The sequence below is a fragment of the Cygnus atratus genome, chromosome 1, assembly GCF_013377495.2.
Source record: "Cygnus atratus isolate AKBS03 ecotype Queensland, Australia chromosome 1, CAtr_DNAZoo_HiC_assembly, whole genome shotgun sequence".
Taxonomy (NCBI): domain Eukaryota; kingdom Metazoa; phylum Chordata; class Aves; order Anseriformes; family Anatidae; genus Cygnus; species Cygnus atratus.
In genome coordinates this window covers 7,028,463-7,034,491 of record NC_066362.1, presented here as the reverse complement: position 1 = coordinate 7,034,491, position 6,029 = coordinate 7,028,463, and the positions used below count along the sequence as shown (strand labels likewise).

Sequence of the window (6,029 nt, the reverse complement as noted above, 5' to 3'; positions counted from 1 at the left end):
AAGCTTCCCTTTGGAGCTGCTGAATCCAGCCACCAGCAGCAGCACCAGGGGAAATGCCTTGTTGGTTTCTGATGGCAGCAATTTGCATCCCAAAGGGCTTCCTGGCGCTGGCAGCCCGGAGGTGGTGTTTGCCCTGGTCAGAGCTGATGTGGGCAGTTATTTCCAGCTGTGCCACTGGATTCAGAGGGGGCGATAGCGCTGAGCTGCAATCCCCCCTTATCATCACCGGGTGAATGCGGTGATTTGTGCAGAAGCTTTATTTGCTAAATGCCAGGTCTTCGATCAAGCCTAAGCTATAGGAGGGTATATGAAGAGGACTTAGCAGGTCCGAAGTCATACAGCTTTGAACAATCAGATATTAGTGCTAGATATTTCTAGCACTCAAAGATAGCCTTTTAAATTAATTTTTTGTTAACGCGTAGTGTTTTGCTGGCATCAAAAAGCCGTGAGAAAGCAACAACTAGTGTTTTTTATTGGCTTTGTCCAGCCTCCTATACAAATGTAATGTGCTTTCATTTGCATACGCAGGTATCTGCATGCACCGGCTTCCACAAGTCAGTCTCGAAGAAAAAGCTACTTGTAAAACTCCATTGAAGTTACGGCAGGAGTGGAGAGTAAGAAGAAGGAATTTAACAACTGGAAAGCTCCCTAGCCTGAACGATACAATTGATAAGTAGCGTGGATTGTTAGCTAGTTAATATCTATTACAATCTCTCTTTAATATGAGGTTTCTTCTGTCTTTTTGCTTTTCCCCTGCAGCAGGGGTAAAATAACGCTCTTGAAATTAGCCGTAATGGTATATAACGTCAGAATGGTTTTTATTTTTATTTTTTTTTAAAGGTATTATTTTGAACTGATGTTTTGCTAGTAATTGAGGACTGGCCAGCTGTTTTCTACCTGGGAGACATGAGAGTTAGTGTGAGTGCTGCAGGAACAAGGCAGAACTCAGAAAAAAGAGTGACCGGAGGGTGAGCAGATGGGCACAGTAACCAATATTTGCTGGTTTATTGACTTTTTTCCACTAAATGTTTGGCAAGCGGTTGGGAGGAGTCATCATCTAAGGTGTGTCTGTATTCTGACCACGAGATAGGACTGCAACCTCTGGCCAGTGCTCAGAGTGGGGGAAGGTAATACGTATCCCTGTATAATTCTGGGGGCATTTGTCCCAGGTTAGGTGGTCAGTGGGGAGAGGGAGGAGACCTCAGTTGGATCAACACCTCCGTGAAGGGCGATTCTGCACATCAGCTCACAAACTGCAGGGATCAGGTGGTGGTGAAAGAGCTTGCTGTGCAGGAAGAGGCTGTTTTTTTTCTGTGTGTGGTTTTGTTTTTTCCTTTTTTTTAATTATTTTTAAATTTTTCTGTTGCCTCTTTTTAAGGTATGAAGAAGCTGTTACTTCACATCTCCAGCCATCAAAGAGGGAGATATGGTAACCACAGGAAAATGGTCCTGGTGTTTCTAAGGTAAATGTATATTTGTGTTCACATACGATACACATTCCTTATTACAACAGGTCACTCAGAGGATGCGCCTGCTATAGTAAATGAGCTCTTAAAATAATTTAGTCTGGAACAGATGTCTTACAGGCTCCTGGTCCAAAGCAAGGACAATCACACTAGGTTTCTGAGGCCTGTGTGAGTCAAGTTTTGAATATCTTCATGGTAGACATTGCTCAGTCCTTCCATACCCCCTATTCCAGTCTTTGGCCACCCCTGAAATTGAAGTTTTGGCCTAATTGAGAAATTTGGCCTGATTTTCTTCATATATCTAACAGGAATTTTCCTTGCTGCAGTTGCAGACATTTTCCTTGCTGCAGTTGTTGCAGAATTTTCCTTGCTGCGGACCTGTTGTCTCTTAATTTTGTTGTGAACCCTCAGGAAGAGTTTGGCTGTCTTCTCTAGTACCTATTAGGCACTTGCAGACAGCTGTAGGATCTCCGGGGAGCCTTCTCTTCCTCCAGCTGCAGTATTTTCTCAGCCTTTCCTTGTGCATCGTATGCTTCAGCCTCCTAATTTGGTGGCTCTCCACTGGACCAGCTCCAGTGTGCCAATGTCTTTTTCTCTCTCCTGCTGGGGAGCCCAAAACTACACACAATGTCCAGACGTAATCTTTCAAGTGCCTGCTGGAAGGGAACAATCACTTCCCTTGACGCTTTGGGGGTATCTTGCTAATGCAGCCCAGCATGCAGTTAGCCCTTCCCGCTGAGCAACCTGAAATATGTCCGTGCCCGTGGCAGCGGCGTTGGACTAGGTGACCTTTAAAGGTCTTTCCCAACCTAAACCTTTCCGATCGCAGGCGTACGCTTCTTGCTCATCTTCATCTCATCCGTTGAGACTTTTCCTGCGAGGCTGCTTTGCAGCCAGCTGCACTTTGTACTGCTGGTCACGGCCTTTTGAGAGCAGCAGTTCAGCCAATGTTCCACCCATTTTTATAGTCTGCCTGTCCCAACAGGGCAAAAACCTTTGTAATGTCAAAGTAAACGCTGTCCATTGCCCTGCCCTAGTCCGCGGAGCTGTTCCACTGCAGAAGGTGAGGAGATTGGCCAGGCCCAATTTGCCTTTGGTAAATCTATGCAGGTTGTTCCCAGTTGTCTTGTCCTTGGTGTACCTGGACATGGCAAACCCAGGAAGACTTAATCCATAATCTTTTTGGAGACCGGGGCATAGCTTGTAACTCCCCGGATCCCTTGTCTTGCCCTTTGTGAAGACAGGTATGACATTTGCCTTTTTGTAGACATCTTGAACCTCTCCTGGCAACAGTAGAGGGAGCAGCTTTGCAGTTGTATCAGCTCATGCTGATACATCCCATGTAGCGAGTCCCACAGATTTGAGAACGCCCACTTTGCTCAAGTGGTCTCTGACTCAGTCTGCTGCAACACAAGTGATGTTTTTTGCCCTGGGATCTTGCTGCTTGACTCAGGAACCTGACCTCAGGAACCTCAGAGACCATGCCAGCAGTTCCCATGCAGTTCCCTTGACCTTTTCTGTGTCCTTCATCACTAGCCCCCTCTATTTGTTCCCCACAGGGTCCATATTTTGTCTCCCTTTTGCTCCTAATATATCTGCAGAAGCCCTTCTTGAATCTTCTGGTGTTGAAAAGTGAACCTGTGTGTTGGTGGTAGATTTTATTGTTCTTGTTAGCGGCTCCTACATCCGTTTTCCCTGACATCTAAGTTTAAAAAAGCTAATTTTGCTGAGTTGCAGCAGCTGCCACTTCCCACTGCAGTAAATTAGGCTTTCAGAAGACCTCATCTTTGGAATTACAGTTCTGATCATAATGTGGATTTTAATAGTCAATTGAGATGCTTATTAAATTACAACGCTGTGCATTAGAACCATCTCAGTGCTGCTTGTAGAAATCCTGATCGTTTAGTTTTTATTACTTTTGTGATTTAATGAACAGAAAACATTAAAACTAAAAGCCAAATGCAAAACAGCTGTATAAAAATGTTCAATAAAACTTGGTAAACTGACAGACATAGCTGTAAAAGTAATTTGCAAAGACACGGCCACTGTCAAATGCCATTAATTTTAATAAAAAGATGAATGTCGCCATCAGTTATCTTAACAAAGAAAGTCTCTTCCTTCTTTCTTTTCCTAGGTTGGTGATATTCAGCCTGTACTTTAGCAAAGCTTATGAATGTATTTGAAAATGATTCACTCTGTAGTGTTTTTTCATTTATTGAATAAGATACAAAGGACATTTTTTTCATTTGAACAGACCACCATATTATATATGAGAGAATACCATGTGTGTTACAGAACAGCGAACGCTTTCCCAGTTTTTAGAGAGTGAACACAGCAGTTGTGCCATTTATGTCACGGTGTGGTTCTCGCTTCTGCAGCACAGAGCGGTGGCAGCGATGCCTGAAGTCGACCTTTTGTTATATTAAAGTACACGTGTACAGCGCTTTGGGCATGGGCTGTATGTGATGGTACAAATAAAGGGCAGCCGCACCTCAACCATCCATTCCTCTGTGTCAAGGTGGATGATGTATCCTGAATTATTTGGGGATTTGATATAACAGGGTGGGCCAGGAACATGGGAGTTGCTGTGCAAGCCAGTGTTACTGGATATTAACCAGTATTACCAGTGCTAACACGGGTGGTGTTAGCAACATCACCAGAGAAGCAATAAGTAAAAAGGAATGATTGTAAACAATGCACGGGGAGATGAGCTCTCTGAGGTTTGATTTATTCTTGTTTAAAAATGCATATATGTACATACACACAGGTATGTGTGTGTATTATGTATGTATAAAAGCATGTTCGTTCTCAAGCTTCTAAATCAGTACAGCAGAATTACTCACTGCACGTTCTTTTTATTTTTTTCAGACACGAAAGACACCTTTGCAGAAGATGCTGTTAAACGTATACAGGGGAAGAAACAGCTACATCACAAGGGGTCTGTGTCAGAACTGGCATGTGTAGTATTGTTTGTCTTTTATCTTTTTGATGTCTCGTACCTGAATTTTGTCACAGGTGAAGATTTATTGGGGTTCCTGTCTCTTTGGATTGTGAAGGTAATTACAGCATATATCTGAATTATAAATAGAGCTTTCGGTGCAGTTGTAATTACAACCTCTGTAACAAAACTGTTACTCTTGTTGCTTTTTTTCCTTTCCCTTGAATTTGCTTTTAGAGAGACTCTTATTAACTTTTTGTTTACCTATGACTAAGGGTTTTCCTATAGATCAGGAGTCAAAGGTCTGCTGTTACTGGCAATAAAGGGCTGTGTGCTGTCACTGCTGCCGCTTGTTTTCCCTTCGTCATGCCTGCGTGCTTCCTTCTGACTACACAGAACAGTTTTGTCATATGAGAAGTGTTTTTCTGGGTTCCTGATCCTGTTTTTTCCCACTTGTGTGAACACCCTCCCTTCTGTCACGGTCCCTGAAGGGAGTGACCAACCTCACTTGAGCATGCATGGGACTGCTGGCCACATGAGCAAGAAACAGGATCGCGCTCCAGTCCGGGCAGCAGCCACAAATGACTACGTACCCTGCTGTGCTACATCTTTACTTAAGTCCTTGATAGTTTTGCCACCGAGTTTTGAAGGCATTCAGGTTTGGTTTTAGGATGCGGGTTAAGTTCAGAAGCACTTCCTGTCCATGCCTTCGTTTCTGTTTATCTGTAGAGCTAACATACTGAAGCTCAGGATGTTGACAGCCGAGGTCTTGTTTCATCAAGACGCCACCTTGGATTCGAGCACAACCTGTTGCACAATGGACTTGAGCTTCCTAAAGTAGCTGTGGTGCACACCCCATCATCGTGAGATGGCTCGGAGCAACAGGGGACGTGCTCTCCTGGAGGACTGTACAGCAGCGGTGATGGTGCGTCTTCAGGAGCAGGGCCTGGCTGCGTCGCTCATGCAGAAGAGGATTATGAAGAAATTGAGCAGGTGCTGGCATACAGTGCGTTGGCACAATAATGTCAATTCTTAGCGTAATTTCCCTCCAGTCCTGATGCTGCTACTTGGTTTATATTGCTGCAAAGTATTTGTTAACGGGTTTTCCCTGCAGTGCTTTGCTCAGTCCTGGTCGGACAAACACCCCTAGCCCAGGGAATGGAGAAGGAAGCAGGATGGCTAATTCCATCATCAGAAACCTCACCTTTCAGCTGCGCCCGCCTCACAGCATAGCACTTTCAGGGAAAGTGAGGATGAACTGATTGCCACACCGATGGCACAAGCTAGTCTAAACGGTGACACAGGGGACCTGAAGCCCGCTTTGGAGGAGTGGTAAGGCTCTAAAAGGAGCACCGGCAACAGCAGGTGTGCAAAAATAACAAAAATCACCTTTTGAGCCATGCTGGAGGTGTTTTAAGTCCCTTAATATTCTCAGACTTCTCAGGTGACATGCTCACGGTGTTAGTTAAGGCAGAGGAGAGGATGCTAGGAGCAACCTATACTCATACAGCACTTCTGAGCACATGGACGTTTTAATGCTAAGTGCTCTTATCCTCCTACACCAGGATTTCCCTTCCAGGCTTTCTTCCTCACCCCGAACTCCCCAGGTGCAGCACTGTGACCCG

General features: G+C 44.7%; 1 long non-coding RNA gene across 1 annotated transcript; it reads left to right on the top strand.

Annotated features, from left to right (window-relative positions):
- The first annotated feature begins 830 nt into the window (after positions 1–830).
- Positions 831–4,396, top strand: LOC126913147 (uncharacterized). The gene is made up of 3 exons (XR_007707732.1): positions 831–968; positions 1,379–1,463; positions 4,335–4,396. It is a non-coding gene; the product is annotated as an uncharacterized LOC126913147 (long non-coding RNA).
- The last annotated feature ends 1,633 nt before the right edge of the window (positions 4,397–6,029 follow it).